The sequence below is a fragment of the Capra hircus genome, chromosome 21 (genome assembly GCF_001704415.2).
Source record: "Capra hircus breed San Clemente chromosome 21, ASM170441v1, whole genome shotgun sequence".
NCBI classification, from domain to species: Eukaryota; Metazoa; Chordata; class Mammalia; order Artiodactyla; family Bovidae; genus Capra; species Capra hircus.
The window spans coordinates 49,373,268-49,391,158 of NC_030828.1; the positions used below are offsets into that span (position 1 = coordinate 49,373,268).

The 17,891-nt window shown below is 38.8% G+C and overlaps 1 non-coding gene and 1 pseudogene across 1 annotated transcript; one reads left to right on the forward strand and one right to left on the reverse strand.

Moving 5' to 3' along the window:
* Positions 352-423, reverse strand: TRNAH-GUG. Its single transcript has one exon. It is a non-coding gene; the product is annotated as a tRNA-His (tRNA).
* Positions 14,509-15,953, forward strand: LOC102189438 (annotated as a pseudogene).

The window sequence follows — 17,891 nt, forward strand, 5'->3', positions numbered from 1 at the left end:
CACATAATTATGTCATTTTACCCATTTTTAACAGAGGAAAAAAATGCCTCATTCTTTAAATGTTTATTGGAGTATAGTTGATTTACACAATTGTGTTTCAGATGTACAGCAAAGTGAACCAGTTACACATACATACATATCCACTCCTTTTAAGATCTTTTTCCCACATAGGTCATTACATAGTACTGTACTATACAGTATCTATTTTATATATGCGAAATGAAGTGAAGTTACTCAGACATGTCTGACTCTTTGTGACCCCATGGACTCTAGCCTACCAGGCTCCTTCATCCATGGGATTTTCCAGGCAAGAGTACTGGAGTGGGTTGCCATTTCCTTCTCCAGGGAATCTTCCCAACCCAGGGATTGAACCTGGGTCTCCTGCATCACAGGCAGACGCTTTACCGTCTGAGCCACCAGGGAAGCCTTCCTATTTTATATATAGTAATGCATATATGTCAATTAGAGACTCCAAATTTATCCCTTCTGCACTTCCCCTTTGGTAAACTTAGGTTTGTTTTGTACATCTGTGACTCTCTTTCTCTTTTGTAAATAAGTTCATTTGTGCCATTATTTTAGATTCCACATATAAGTGATACTATGTGATATTTGTCTTTCTGTCTGACTTACTTCACTCAGTATGACAATCGCTAGGTCCATTCATGTTGTTGCAAATGGGAAAAAGCCTCATTCTTGCACCATATAGTGTTATAAGTAGATCACTATAGAACTACCATTTCTAAATGATTTTGTGTGGCATACTGAATGGATTTGTAAAAAAATCTGCAGTTCAGTTACTAGAAGTATATAATTTTGTGACATGTTGGTCAGGAAAAAAAATTATAAAGGATTATAAAAAGGATCTCTTCTAATGCTGTATGTCTAGGTTTCCAGGATCTTTTTTTTTTTTAATTTTATTTATTTTTTTATTTTTAAAATTTTAAAATCTTTAATTCTTACATGCGTTCCCAAACATGAACCCCCCTCCCACCACCCTCCCCATAACATCTCTCTGGGTCATCTCCATGCACCAGCTCCAAGCATGCTGTATCCTGCATCAGACATAGACTGGCGATTCAATTCTTACATGATAGTATACATGTTAGAATGTCATTCTCCCAAATCATCCCACCCTCTCCCTCTCCCTCTGAGTCCAAAAGTCCATTATACACATCTGTGTCTCTTTCCCTGTCTTGCATACAGGGTCATCATTGCCATCTTCCTAAATTCCATATATATGTGTTAGTATACTGTATTGGTGTTTTTCTTTCTGGCTTACTTCACTCTGTATAATCGGCTCCAGTTTCATCCATCTCATCAGAACTGATTCAAATGAATTCTTTTTTACGGCTGAGTAATACTCCATTGTGTATATGTACCACCGCTTTCTTATCCATTCATCTGCTGATGGACATCTAGGTTGTTTCCATGTCCTAGCTATTATAAACAGTGCTGTGATGAACATTGGGGTACATGTGTCTCTTTCAATTCTGGTTTCCTCGGTGTATATGCCCAGCAGTGGGATTGCTGGGTCATAAGGTAGTTCTATTTGCAATTTTTTAAGGAATCTCCACACTGTTCTCCATAGTGGCTGTACTAGTTTGCATTCCCACCAACAGTGTAGGAGGGTTCCCTTTTCTCCACACCCTCTCCAGCATTTATTGCTTGCAGATTTTTGGATCACAGCCATTCTGACTGGTGTGAAGTGGTACCTCATTGTGGTTTTGATTTGCATTTCTCTAATAATGAGTGATGTTGAGCATCTTTTCATGTGTTTGTTAGCCATCCGTATGTCTTCTTTGGAGAAATGTCTATTTAGCTCTTTGGCCCATTTTTTGATTGGGTCGTTTATTTTTCTGGAATTGAGCTGCAGAAGTTGTTTGTATATTTTTGAGATTAGTTGTTTGTCAGTTGCTTCATTTGCTATTATTCTAAGTTCTATGGAAAAAAATAAATACATCTGAACTAGGATTATGAACCGACTAGTCTTGTTAGTATTTACTTTTCAAAATAAATCTTAACCTGAGAATACTGGTTTCTTACACTTACTGAAAAAAATGCAGAAAACTAGAAAACTAGACAAATGCAGAAAATTGTGGACTTGGAAAATGAGACATATAAAACCATAAAAAAATAAAAAAGACTTTCAGTGAGTTTATGCAACTCAGTAGTCCTTTCTCCTTTCTTCTCCTCATAATTGCTTGTCTTTGTCTACAGAGTAGCAATTAAAGACATTGCATACCTCCTCTTTCCTTTCTCAGTGTCCACTCATTTCCCCTGCCTACAAATATTCAGAAGCCTCCTTTATCTTAAATGAGGAAACCTTTACCTGACCTTGCCTATTTGTCATTAAATGAGAGCCTCTGTCATTAAATGAGACTTTTACATTTATATACCACACACCCCCAGGTCTGTAAACAGCTTAAATAGCCCTGGCTATTAAAAGCTAAATAACCAGTGTCAAGTGCCCTATCTAAGTTTTGCATCTCATTTTCCATCTTCACTTTCAGGAATTGTCACTATCCTTTCTCTAATATACTCAACCTCTTTTTTTTTTTTTAAAGTGGAATTTTCCCCACACTAGTATAAAAAATTTTTTAATGTTTGTATCCAGTAAATATCAAACAGCACATCTTAATCCTCTTCCCCTATTGTGCCCCTCCCCCAAGTCCTTTCCCCAATGGAATGGGGATTAAGAGGTACAAACTACTGCCTATAAAGTAAATAAGCTTCAGTTCAGTTCAGTCGCTCAGTTGTGTCTGACTCTTTGCGACCCCATGAATTGCAGCATGCCAGGCCTCCCTGTCCATCACCAATTCCCGGAGTTTACCCAAACTCATGTCTATTGAGTCAGTGAAGCCATCCAGCCATCTCATCCTCTGCTGTCCCTTCTCCTCCTGCCCCCAATCCCTTCCAGCATCAGGGTCTTTTCCAAATAAGCTTCAAGGATATGTTTTACTGAATAGGGAATATAGCCAATATTTTATAATAACTTTAAATGGAATATACTCTACAAAAATATTGACTCACTATATTGTATATTGGAGAAGGAAATGGCAACCCACTCCAGTATTCTTGCTTGGAGAATTCCATGGACAGAGGAGCCTGGCAGACTACACTCCATGGGGTCTCAAAGAGTTGGTGATGTCTGAGTGACTATCACTCACTCACTTATGTTGTACATAGGGAACTAATCCAATATTATAAATCAAGGGTATTTTAATAAAAAAAATCAAACAATACATGTATAAAATCCCTTAGTTTACTACTTATCCCCTATCACTACTAGCTACTTTATCATCTCCTTCCTTTAAGAATCAAATATATTTTGAGAATTACCATTTTTGTCTCCTTAATAAATCATACTGGAAAACTAGACACACAAATCACAGCAATAGGAAGAAACTGGAATACCATCTTACACTATATACAAAAATTATCTCAAAAGGCATTAAAGATTCAAAAGTAAGAACAGAGGCCCTAAATTTTAGGTGGTAATCTCCTTGACATCAGACTTGGTGTTTTGGTTTGTTTTTTTAATTTGACACCAAAAGCGAATGGCTTTTACTGTCTAACCTACCAGGGAAGCCCCAAAGTGAGTGAAACAAAAGAAAAAATGAACAAGTGAGATTACATCAAACTAAAAAGCTTCTGCTTAGGAAAGAAAACCATTAACAAAATGAAAAGGAAACCATTAACAACATGAAAAGAAAACCTACCAAATAGGAGAAAGTATTTGCAAGTCATATATCAAATAAGGGGTTGATTAATATCCAAAATATATAAATTAGTAAAACTCAATAGGAAAAAAAAATTTAATTAAAAAGGGAGCAGAGTTCTGCTGACCACTGCCAAGGACAGACCCTCTAGTCATGTGTTGCAATCCAAGGAGGACTGTCCATGTGGCAGGCAATACCAAGTTTCCATTGAGTCAGAGATCTCTGTTGTGTTCTTGTACACTGGCTTTTGGAACTCAAGTAAAAGGCCTTTCATTTCAGGTGAAATTCCTCTTGGTAGATTGGACCTAGGCTGGTCTTTGGAGAGAGATCAAGCCCTGAGTCTTTGGAGTGGGAGTACTGACTCCAAGACCCTAGACAACCAGAGAACTAACCCTAGGTAGTATCAAATAGTGAAAACTCACATAAAGAAAACCACTTGAATACAAGATCCATCATAACCCAACCTCCAGTAGCACTGTCTGCAGGACAGCTCATTTAACAACAAACAAAACAAAAAGACAAACCCAATCATCAGCAGACAGGATTATCACCTCACTCAGCCTTGCCCATCAGAGGGAAAACAAACAAAAACTGAACAGAAATCTCAGCCTATATGAAGCTCACACAAACCACTGGACCAACCTTTGGTGGGCAGAAACCAAAAGGAAGAAAGAATTCAACCACGAAGGCTGGGAATCAGTTCAGTTCAGTTCAGTCACTCAGTCGTGTCCGACTTTTTGCGACCCCATGAATCGCAGCACGCCAGGCCTCCCTGTCCATCACCATCTCCCGGAGCTCGCTCAGACTCACGTCCATTGAGTCAGTGATGCCATCCAGCCATCTCATCCTATGTCATCCCCTTCTCCTCCTGCCCCCAATCCCTCCCAGCATCAGAGTCTTTTCCAATGAGTCAACACTTCGCATGAGGTTGCCAAAGTACTGGAGTTTCAGCTTTAGCATCATTCCTTCCAAAGAAATCCCAGGGTTGATCTCCTTCAGAATGGACTGGTTGGATCTCCTTGCAGTCCAAGGGACTCTCAAGAGTCTTCTCCAGCACCACAGTTCAAAAGCATCAATTCTTCAGAGCTCAGCCTTCTTCACAGTCCAACTCTCACATCCATACATGACCACAGGAAAAACCATAGCCTTGACTAGATGGACCTTTGTTGGCAAAGTAATGTCTCTGCTTTTGAATATGCTATCTAGGTTGGTCATAACTTTTCTTCCAAGGAGTAAGCCCTTAAACACAATAAGTTACCAAAAAAAAAAAAAAAAAAAAAGAAAGAAAAGGCAGAGAAATACTAGACAAAGGAACAAACTAAACTAGAAACACAGAAGTCCAAATAAATGAAGAGGAAATAGGCAAACTACCTGAAAAAGAAATCAGAATAACGATAGTAAAGATAATAAAAAAACTTGAAGACAAAATGGAGAAAATGCAAGACTCAATTAACAAAGACTTAGAAGATTAAAGAACAAACATACAGAGACAACACGATTACTGAAATTAAAAATACTCTAGAAAGAATCAATAGCAGAATATCTGAAGCAGAAGGATGAATCAGTGACCTAGAAGATAAAATGGTGAAGATAACTTCTGAAGAGCAGAATAAAGTAAAAAGAATGAAAAGAACTGAGGATAGTCTCAGAGACCTCTGGGACAATATCAAATGCACCAACATTTGAATTATAGGGGTCCCAGAAGAAGAAGAGAAAAATAAAGGGTATGAGAAAGTTTTTGAAGAGATTATAGTTGAAAATTTCCCCAACATGAAAAAGGAAATAGTTAATCAAGTCCAAGAGGTGCAGAGAGTCCCATACAGGATATACCCAAGGAGAAACATGCCAAGACGCATACTAACCAAACTGGGGTGCCATCGCCTTCTCCGACTAATCAAACTAACAAAGACTAAACACAAACAAAGAATATTTAAAGCAGCAAGGGTGAAGCAACAAGCAACATGCAAGGGAAACTGTCACTTAACAGCTGATCTTTCAGCAGAAACTCTACAGGCCAGAAGGGAATGGCAGGATATATTTAAAGTACTGAAAGGGAAAAATCTACAACCAAGATTACTGTACCCAGCAAGGATCTCATTCAAAATTGATGGAGAAATAAAAAACTTTACAGAAAAGCAAAAGTTAAGAGAACTCAGTACCATCAAACCAGCTTTACAACAAATGTTAAATGGACTTATATAGTCAAGAAATACAACAGAAGAAAAAAGACTTACAAAACCATCTTTTAATTTCATGGCTACAGTCACCATCTGCAGTGATTTTGGAGCCCCAAAAAATAAAGTTTGACACTGTTTCCACTGTATCCTCATCTATTTCCCATGAAGTGATGGGACCGGATGCTATGATCTTTGTTTCCTGAATGTTGAGCTTTAAGCTAACTTTTTCACTCTTCTTTTACTTTCTTCAAGAGGCTTTTTAGTTCCTCTTCACTTTCTGCTATAAGAGTGGTTTCATCTGCATATCTGAGGTTATTGATATTTCTCCCGGCAATCATGATTCCAGCTTGTGTTTCTTCCAGTCCAGCATTTCTCATTATGTACTATGCATATAAGTTAAATAAGCAGGGTGACAATATACAGCCTTGATGTACTCCTTTTCATACTTGGAACCAGTCTGTAGTTCCATGTCTAGTTCTAACTGTTGCTCCCTGACCTGCCTACAGATTTCTCAGGAGGCAGGTCAGGTGGCCTGGTATTATCTTCTCTCTAAGAATTTCCCACAGTTTGTTGTGATCCACAAGTCAAAGGCTTTGGCATAGTCAATAAAGCAGAAGTAGATGTTTTTCTGGAACTTTCTTGCTTTTGCAATGATCCAGCGGATGTTGGCAATTTGATCTCTGGTTCCTCTGCATTCTAAATCTAGCTTGAACATCTAGAAGTTCACAGTTCATGTAGTGTTGAAGCCCGGCTTTGAGAATTTGGAGCATTACTTAGCTAGCATGTGAGATGAATGCATTTGTGTGGTAGTTTGAGCATTCTTTGGCATTGCCTTTCTTTGGGATTGGGATGAGAACTGAATTTTTCCAGTCCTGAGGCCACTTCTCTGAGTTTTCCAAATTTGCTGACGTATTGATTGCAGCACTTTCATACCATCATCTTTTAGAATTTGAAATAGTTCAGCTGGAATTTCATCACCTCCACTAGCTTTGTTTGTAGTGATGCTTCCTAAGGCCCACTTGACTTCACATTCCAGTATGTCTGGCTCTAAGTGACTTATCACACCATCGTGATTATCTGTGTCATACAGATCTTTTTTGTATAATTCTTCTGTGTATTCTTGCCACCTCTTCTTAACATCTTCTGCTTCTGTTAGGTCCATACCATTTCTGTCCTTTATTGTGCCTATCTTTGCATGAAATGTTCCCTTGGTATCTCTAACTTTCTTGAAAAGATCTCTAGTTTTCCCCATTGTATTGTTTTCTTCTATTTCTTTGCACTGATCACTGAGGAAGGCTTTCTTTCGTCTCCTAGCTAGTCTTTGGAACTCTGCATTCACATGGGTATATCTTTCCTTTTCTCCTTTGCCTTTTGCTTCTCTTCTTTTCACAGGTATTTGTAAGGTCTCCTCAGACAACCATTTTGCCTTTTTGCATTTCTTTTTCTTGGGGACGGTCTTGGTCCCTGCCTCCTGTACAATGTCACGAACCTCTGTCCATAGTTCTTCAGGCAATGTGTCTATCAGATCTAATCCCTTGAATCTATTTGTCACTTCCGCTGTATAATCGTAATGGATTTACTTGCTGTACTTCCCCTTTATTTATTCATACCTTATCTGTCTGAAACTTTTAGCTTCTGATACTATATGTGTTCTTATGGGCACTATAAATTATCTCAGTGATGTTTTAGCTTTTCAAATCTAGGGCATTTCTCAATGAGATTTTGAATATATTGGTTGCCATCTTATTTATCACTTGCTATTTAATTATAACTGTTCCTTAAAAGTCAGTCTCTTTGGTCCTTTGAATTTTTTTAATTTCTTATGTCTCTGATAACTCAACTATAGTTATGGTTTTGTATTTAGAAGCTTTGTTAAGATATAATTCACATGCCATACAATTCATTCATTTAAAGGGTACAATTCAATGACTCTTAGTATAGTCACAGGGGATATATATCTATTACACTAGTTATTAATAAGATTTTCATTTCCCCATAGCCCTTAGCCATCATCTTTCAATCTCCCTACCTCTTTCCATCCTGTCCTAGGTAACCCCTAATCTACTTTGTTTCTATATTTGCCTATTCTGGCATTTCCTTTAATTAATCACACAACATGTCCCTTGTTATTAGCTTTATAGTTATGATTTTAAACTATATTACCATCCCAATTTCTCAATTATTTAATTCTAGACATAACTCCTCTTCTCAATTCCAGTGTTAACAAATGCAAATTCTATATAAATCATTCTTTATGCAAACTAAACTAAAAACTATAACTAAAAAAGTGTTGACTTTAGTTTTCAACTATCCTGCTTGTCTTTATGTATGTCAATGTATGTGATATCACTTCCCAGGTGGTTCAGAGGGTAAAGAATCTGCCTGCAATGCAAGAGACCTCGGTTCGATTCTGGGGTTGGGAAGATCCCCTGGAGAAGGAAATGGCAACCACTCCAATATTCCTGCTAGGAGAATTCCATGGATAGAGGAGCCTAATGGGCTACAATCATGGGATCACAGAGTTGGACATGACTAAGCAAGTACCACACACATACATGTGACATCACAGACACTATTATTCTTCTCTAAACCTCATACTTTCTGTAACCCTGTCTATTCAGTGCCTAGTATGTAGATGTTAGATTTTTTTTTTGAAAGAATGAATGATTCAGTGACCTGATGTATGAGTTTACCTTCTCTCCACTCTCATATCAATTAAGTGCCCAAACATTCAATTCCTTAGGTTTGCTGCCCAGTGTCTTTCCACCCCAAAGCTATGGAGTTTCTAATTTCTTATTCTTAAAATACCACTTTCCTATTTAGCATATTGTTATTGAACTTTTGCTGGGAAAACTGTCTTGTGCAATTCAAACAACAAAAGATTTAAGGTCATAGGATCTGGGCCCAAGTCCTAATCTCATTACTTCCCTGTTGTGAGATTATGGATTGGTTATTTCAGCTTTTTAAATTTTTTTGACTCATCAAATTTTTTTGACTCAATTTTTTTTTGATGTCTATAAAATGAGAGAGATGGCATTAGTCATGCTTATTTCATGAAAACCTGAAAAATCTGCAGTACCTAAAATAGTACCTAGTATATCACAGATACTCAAAAAAAAATTGGTAGAGAAAGATTTTCAAATGTGATCATATATTTAAAAATACTCTCTAGTTTTTATTTTATTTATTTTTACTTATTATTTTTTATTATTTTTTGGTAGGTGTCCATGTGCTTTTTTTTTTTTTTGACTTTACAGTATTATATTAGTTTTGCCATACATCAACATGAATCCGCCATGGGTGTACATGAGTTCCCAATCCTGAACCCCACTCCCACCTCCCTCCCCGTACCATCTCTCTGGGTCATCCCAGTGCACCAGCCCCAAGCATCCTGTATCCTGCATCAAACCTGGATTGGTGATTCGTTTCTTATATGATATTATACATGTTTCAATGCCATTCTCCCAAATCATCCCCTCCTCTCCCTCTCCCACAAAATCCAAAAGAGTGTTCTATATATCTGTCTCTTTTGCTGTCTCACATACAGGGTTATCATTACCATCTTTCTAAATTCCATATATATGCATTAGTATACTGTATTGGTGTTTTTCTTTCTGGCTTACTTTACTCTGTATAATAGGCTCCAGTTTCATCCACCTCATTAGAACTGATTCAAATGTATTCTTTTTAATGGCTGAGTAATACTCCATTGTGTATATGTACCACAGCTTTCTTATCCATTCATCTGCTGATGGACATCTAGGTTGCTTCCATGTCCTGGCTAAAACAAGGGTGGTGGTTGTTGTTTAGTCAGTCATATCTGACTCTTTGTGACCCCATGAACTGCAGCCTGCCAGGTTTCCCTGTCCTTCACTATCTCCTTGAGTTTGCTCAAACTCAAGTCCATTGAATCAGTGATGCCATCCAACCTCTGCCATCTCCTTCTCCTCCTGCCTTCAATCTTTCTCAGCATAAGGATATCAGGTGGCCAAAGTATTAGAGCTCATCTCCAGCATCAGTCCTTACAAAGAATATTCAGGGATGATTTCGTTTATGTTGACTGGGTTGATCTCCTTGCTGTCCAAAGGTCTCTCAAGAGTCTTCTCCAGCACCACAGTTTGAAAAGCTCAGCCGACTTTATGGTCCAACTCTCACATCCATACATGACTACTGGAAAAACCATAGCTTTGACTAGACAGACCTTTGCCAGCAAACTGATGTCTCTGTTTTTTAATACGCCCTCTAGGTATGTCATAGCTTTTCTTCCAAGGAGCAAGCATCTTTTAATTTCAGGGCTGCAGTCACCATCCACAGTGATTTTGGAGCCCGATAAAATTGTCAATGTTTCTGTTTCCATTTATTCCCATCTATTAGCTATGAAGTGACAGGACCAGTTGCCACCATCTTTGTTTTTTGAATGTTGAGTTTATAGCCAGCTTTTTTACTCTCCTCTTTCACCTTCATCAAGAGGCTCTTTAGTTCTTCTTCGCTTTCTCCTATTAGGGTGGTGGTCTCTGCATATCTGAGGTTATTGATATTTCTCCTGGCAATCTTGATTCCAGCTTGAGCTTCAGGCTGCCCAGCATTTCACATAATATACTCTACATAGAAGTTAAATAAGCCGGGTGACAATATACAGCCTTGACATACTCCTTTCCCAATTCTCAACCAGTTCTGTTGTTCCATGTCCGGTTCTAACTGTTACTTCTTGACCTGTGTACAGGTATCTCAGAAGGCATGTAAGCTGGTCTGGTATTTCCATCTCCTGCAGAATTTTACACAATTTGTTGTGATCCACACAGTCAAAGGCTTTTGTGTAGTCAATGAAGCAGAAGCAGATTTTTTTCTGGAATGCCCTTGCTTTTTCTGTGATCCAACAGATGCAGGCAATTTGATCTCTGGTTCCTCTGCCTTTTCTAAATCCAACTTGTACATCTGGAAGTTCTCAGTTCGTGGACTATTGAAGCATAGCTTGAAGAATTTTCAGCATTACCTAGCTAGCATGTGAAATGAGTACAACTATGCAATAGTTTGAACATTTTTTGCCATTGCCCTTCTTTGGGATTGGAATGAAAACTGACATTTTCCAGTTCTGTGGCCAATGCTGAGTTTTCCAAATTTGCGGGCATATTGAGTGCAGCAGTTTCACAGCCTCATCTTTTAGGATTTGAAACAGCTCAGCTGCAATTCTATCACTTCCAATGCTTCCTAAGGTGACTTGACATCATACTCCAGAATGTCTTGCTCTAGGTGAGTGATCACACCATCGTGGTTATCTCAGTCATGAAGACATTTTTGTATAATTCCTCTGTGTATTCTCACCACCTCCTCTTAATATCTTCTGCTTCTGTTAAGTCCATACCATTTCTGTCCTTTACTGTGCCCATCTTTACATGAAAATGTTTCCTTGGTATCTCTAATTTTCTTGAAGAGATCTCCAGTCTCTCCCATTCTGTTATTTTCCTCTTATTTCTTTGCATTGTTCACTTAAGAAGGCTTTCTTATCTCTTCTTGCTATTCTTTGGAATTCTGCATTCAGATGGGTATCTTTCCTTTTCTCATTTTTCTTTTGGTTTTATTTTCTCAGCTATTTGTAAGGCCTCCTCAGACAACCATTTGCCTTTTTGCATTTCTTTTTCTTGGGGATGGTTTTGATCACCACCTCATGTATGCTCCTATGAATCTCCATGTATACTTCTTCAGGCACTCTGTCTATCTGATCTCATCCCTTGAATCTGTCACTTCTACTATATTATCATGAAAATAATGGTTTCCCCTACTTTATTCAATTTAAGTCTGAATTTTGCAATAAGGAGTTCATGATTTGAGCCGCAGTCAGCTTCTGGTCTTGTTTTTGCTAACTGTATAGAGCTTTTCCACCTTTGGCTACAAATACTATGATCAGTCTGATTTTGGTATTGACCATCTGTTGATGCCCATGTGTAGAGTCATCTCTTGTGTTCTTGGAAGAGGGTGTTTGCTCTGACCAGTGCGTTCTCTTGGCAAAAATTTGCTAGCCTTTGCCCTGCTTCATTTTGTACTCCAAGGTCAAAGTTGCCTGTTACTCCAGGTATCTCTTGACTTCCTAGTTTTGGATTTCAGTCCCTATGATGAAAAGGACATCTTTTTTTGGTGTTACTTCTAGAAGGTCTGGTAGGCCTTCGTAGACACGTTCAACTTCATCTTCTTTGGCATTAGTGGTTTGTGCATAGTTTGAATTCCTGTGATACTGAATGGTTGCCTTGGAAATGAACAGAGATCATTCTGTCATTTTTGAGATTGCACCCAAGTACTGCATTCTGGACTCTTTTGTTGACTATGAGGGCTGCTCCATTTCTTCTAAGGGATTCTTTTTTTTTTTAATTTTAATTTTAATTTTTACTTTATTTTACTTTACAATTCTGTATTGGTTTTGCCATATATTGACATGAATCCACCACGGGTGTACATGCGTTCCCAAACATGAACCCCCCTCCCACCTCCCTCCCCGTAACATCTCTCTGGGTCACCCCCGTGTACCAGCCCCAAGCATGCTGTATCCTGCTTCGGACATAGACTGGCGATTCGATTCTTACATGATATTATACATGTTTCAATGCCATTCTCCCAAATCATTTCACCCTCTCCCTCTGAGCCCAAAAGTCCGTTATACACATCTGTGTCTTTTTTGCTATCTTGCATACAGGGTCGTCACTGCCATCTTTCTAAATTCCATATATATGTGTTAGTATACTATATTGGTGTTTTTCTTTCTGGCTTACTTCACTCTGTATAATCGGCTCCAGTTTCATCCATCTCATCAGAACTGATTCAAATGTATTCTTTTAACAGCTGAGTAATACTCCATTGTGTATATGTACCACAGCTTTCTTATCCATTCATCTGCTGATGGACATCTAGGTTGTTTCCATGTCCTAGCTATTATAAACAGTGCTGCGATGAACATTGGGGTACACGTGTCTCTTTCAATTCTGGTTTCTTTGGTGTGTATGCCCAGCAGTGGGATTGCTGGGTCATAAGGCAGTTCTATTTGCAATTTTTTAAGGAATCTCCACACTGTTCTCCATAGTGGCTGTACTAGTTTGCATTCCCACCAACAGTGTAAGAGGGTTCCCTTTTCTCCACACCCTCTCCAGCATTTATTGCTTGCAGATTTTTGGATCGCAGCCATTCTGACTGGTGTGAAGTGGTACCTCATTGTGGTTTTGATTTGCATTTCTCTAATAATGAGTGATGTTGAGCATCTTTTCATGTGTTTGTTAGCCATCCGTATGTCTTCTTTGGAGAAATGTCTATTTAGTTCTTTGGCCCATTTTTTGATTGGGTCGTTTATTTTTCTGGAATTGAGCTACATAAGTTGCTTGTATATTTTTGAGATTAGTTGTTTGTCAGTTGCTTCATTTGCTATTATTTTCTCCCATTCAGAAGGCTGTCTTTTCACCTTGCTTATATTTTCCTTTGTTGTGCAGAAGCTTTTAATTTTAATTAGATCCCATTTGTTTATTTTTGCTTTTATTTCCAGAATTCTGGGAGGTGGATCATAGAGGATCCTGCTGTGATTTATGTCGGAGAGTGTTTTGCCTATGTTCTCCTCTAGGAGTTGTATAGTTTCTGGTCTTACATTTAGATCTTTAATCCATTTTGAGTTTATTTTCGTGTGCAGTGTTAGAAAGTGATCTAGTTTCATTCTTTTGCAAGTGGTCGACCAGTTTTCCCAGCACCACTTGTTAAAGAGATTGTCTTTACTCCATTGTATATTCTTGCCTCCTTTGTCAAAGATAAGGTGTCCATATGTGTGTGGATTTATCTCTGGGCTTTCTATTTTGTTCCATTGATCTATATGTCTGTCTTTGTGCCAGTACCATACTGTCTTGATGACTGTGGCTTTGATTCTTGCTCACAGTATTAGATATAATGGTCATCGGAATTAAATTACTCATTCCCGTACATTTTTGTTCACTGATTCCTAAAATACTGATGTTCGCTGTTGCCATCTCCTGTTTGAAAATTTCCAATTTACCTTGATTCATGGAGCTAACATTCCAGGATCCTATGCAATATTGTTCTTAATAGCCTCGGACTTTACTTTCACTACCAGACACATCCACACTTGGGCATTATTTCCGCTTTGGCGTAGCCTCTTCATTCCTTCTGGTTTAAAAAGAATAATTTATTGCTTTTTCACCACGGGTTTGCCTCTAGGACACAGGTGTGAAAACCACCATTCAGTTCAGTTCACTTCACTTCAGTCGCTCAGTCATGTCTGACTCTTTGCGACCCCATGAATCGTAGCATGCCAGGCCTCCTTGTCCATCACCAACTCCCGGAGTTCACTCAGATTCACATCCAATAAGTCAGTGATGCCATCCAGCCATCTCATCCTCTGTCATCCCCTTCTGCTCCTGCCCCCAATCCCTCCCAGCATCAGCATCTTTTCCAATGAGTCAACTCTTTGTATGAGGTGGCCAAAGTATTGGAGTTTCAGCTTTAGCATCATTCCTTCCAAAGAAATCCCAGGGCTGATCTCCTTTAGAATGGACTGGTTGGATCTCCTTGCAGTCCAAGGGACTCTCAAGAGTCTTCTCCAACACCACCATTAAACCTAAGCAAAAATGGGAAAGGAAAAGACCCACATCAACGTCGTCGTCATTGGCTATGTAGATTCAGGGAAGTCTACCACGACTGGCCATCTGATCTACAAATGTGGTGGGATCAACAACAGAACAATTGAAAAGTTCGAGAAGGAGGCTGCTGAGATGGGAAAGGGCTCCTTCAAATATGCCTAAGTCTTGGACAAACTGAAGCTGAACACGAGCGTGGTATCACCACTAATATCTCCCTGTGGAAATTTGAGACCAGCATGTGTTATGTTACCATCATTGATGCCTCAGAACATGGAGACTTCATCAAAAACATGATTACAGGCACGTCCCAGGCTCACTGTGCTGTTCTGATTGTTGCTGCTGGTGTTGGTGAGTTTGAAGCCGGTATCTCCGAGAACGGGCAGACCTGTGAGCATGCCCTTCTGGCTTACACCCTGGGTGTGAAACAACTAATTGTTGGAGGAAACAACTAATTGTTGGAGTTAACAAAATGGATTCCACTGAGCCATCCTACAGCCAGAAGAGATACGAGGAAATTGTTAAGGAAGTCAGCACCTCCATTAAGAAAATTGGCCGCAACCCCGACACAGTAGCATTTGTGCCAATTTCTGGCTGGAATGGCGACAACATGCTGGAGCCAAGTGCTAACATGCCATGATTCAAGGGATGGAAATTCACCCATATGGATGGCAATGCCAGTGGAATCACCCTGCTTGAAGCTCTGGATTGCATTCTGCCACCAACACATGCAACTGACAAACCTTGCATTTGCCCCTCCAGGATGTCTATAAAATTAGTGGTATTGGTACTGTCCCTGTGGGTTGTGTGGAGACTGGTGTTCTCAAACCTGGCATGGTGGTCACCTTTGCTCCCAGTCAGTGTAACAACTGAAGTCTGTAGAAATGCACCATGAAGCATTGAGTGAAGCCCTTCCTGGGGACAATGTGGGTTTCAATGTCAAGAATGTATCCGTCGAAGACATTCATCATGGCAATGTGGCTGGTGACAGCAAAAATGATCCACCAATGGAAGCAGCTGGGTTCACAGCTCAGGTGATTATTTTGAACCATCTAGGCCAGACCAGTGCTGGATATGCACCTGTGTTGGATTGTCACACAGCCCATGTTGCTTGCAAGTTTGCTGAGCTGAAGAAGAAAACTGATCGTCGTTATGGCAAAAAGCTTGAAGATGGCCTTAAATTCTTGAAATCTGGTGATGCTGCCATCGTTGATATGGTTTCTGGCAAGCCTATGTGTGTTGAGAGCTTCTCTGATTATCCTCCCCTGGGCCGTTTTGCTGTGCGTGACATGAGACAGACAGTCGCTGTGGGTGTTATCTCATCAAAGCAGTGGACAAGAAGGCAGCTGGAGCTGGCAAGGTCACCAAGTCTGCCCAGAAAGCTCAGAAGGCTAAATGAATATTATCCCCAGTACCTGCTACCCCAGTCTTAATCAGTGGTGGAAGAATAGTCTCAAAACTGTTTGTCTCAATTGGCCATTTAAGTTTAATAGTAAAAGACTGGTTAATGATAACAATGCATTGTAAAACCTTCAGAAGGAAAGGAGAATGTTTTTGTGGACAATATGTTTTGTGTGTGGCAGTTTAAGTTATCAGTTTTTAAAATCAGTGCTTTTTAATGAAAACAACTTGACCAAAAAAATCTGTCACAGAATTTGAGACCCATTAAAAAAAGTTGCATGAGAAACCTATGTCTTCTTTGGGTCAACACTGTAACTCCCTATGGTACTATTTTGGTAAGAGTTGCTCGTAACCTATTTCTGGTAAAACAATTTTCGATTTATGGGTTTGTATTTCTAGGGTGGAGCTTCAGGTTTGTTAACCTTGTGTTGAGAACTCATCTGTTTTAATAACATCTTAAGCATTGGTGTAACACTTTCTAGATTAGGACAGATGAGCAAAGGTAACTTGTGTTTTATATGTAAGCCAGTTTCATAAGGTCAGATTCTATAGTATAAAAGCTCCTGGTGCATATAAAATTTTGTATGGTTACATAAATAATGAGTAAATCTATGTCATTTAGTTTCCCAGTTATGAGGATGTGCATTCACATTTATAATATTAAGTAGTTAATTTAAAATGTGAGGCCTGAACAGTATTGAGTACTGCCTTGCTAGAGTTAATTGTACACAGGTTCTAGGAAAAATAAAACATGCTGGAGGCTAAAAAAAAAGGGGGGGGGGGTAATGTATCAATTAACCCTGCTTCAAGCACTTAGAGAGAAACAAACACAAGTTTTAAACCGTGTTTTAGGAAGATGAAATTCCGTAACCTATAGGCTTAATACAAATCTGCATGGTAAACTTTCATTACAATGCAGGGTAATGTAAGGTTTCCTCAATCGTGGAAATAATTCCATGTTTCCAATGTTAGAGTATATTTTTCAGTATGTTTTGAAAAGACTGGAACTTTACTAGTGTTTGTACAGTCTGGCCTCAGAAGTTAGGCTCCTCTTAATATGAGTGGTACTGTGAATTAAGAGCGAGCTCTGTCAGGGCCATGTGAGGCAACAGGTCTTGCCTTGGTCTGTGCTGATGTCCAGCGGTTTTCAAATATGCAGTCTAGTATTATTAAATAGAGTCACCATGTTGCACATTACATCCACATGATTATTTATAACTAGAAATTTGTACCTTTTCAAAGGTTCAAATTTGTACCCCCTTCCCCCATTTCACCTCCCTCATTCTACCCCTACTTGTGGCAATTACTATGCTTTTTTAATCCCTTTCTACATGCTCAGGATATTTTGCTGGATTGCTATAAACACTTCCAGGACCATGGAGGTCCACAATCGTCTCTCTTTTTCTGAAACTCTATAGAATTTGTATTCAGAATCACACCCTTTTGGCACTGACTTGTTTTCCTAATGAAATTATAAAATTCTCTATAGTTTTTCTCCCTCTTTATTCCCACCAGTGGCTAGCATGTTATAAACATTGGAATGCAGTCAATATTTATATATTGAATGGATAGACAAAAATTTTCTGTAAGCTAAGAAAAACAGATACCATTAGGGAAAATTCTCTTAGAAGTTTTATTTGAACAATTTTAGTAAAAATTATTTTTAAAAAGGACTTAATTTTAAACCCTAAAAGAAAAATGGAACAGTTTATCAGTTAATTGAATTCAGAAATTAGTCATTTTTATATGCATGCAGTGTTCTGGTTCCTACTCTAAGTTCAAGTATGAATGCCAACACTGAATGCAAATAGAGCTTTGGTGAATGAGCAACTAGCTCAAGGTCAGCAAGACTAAACATGCTGCTTGTCTGTTTTCTAGTCAGTATTCTGGAAGTTACAGGTGTAGCTAAAAGGTCATTGTAGTGCCCCCACAATTTGCATTTTCAAGGCTTCTGGGAATATCATTCTACATCA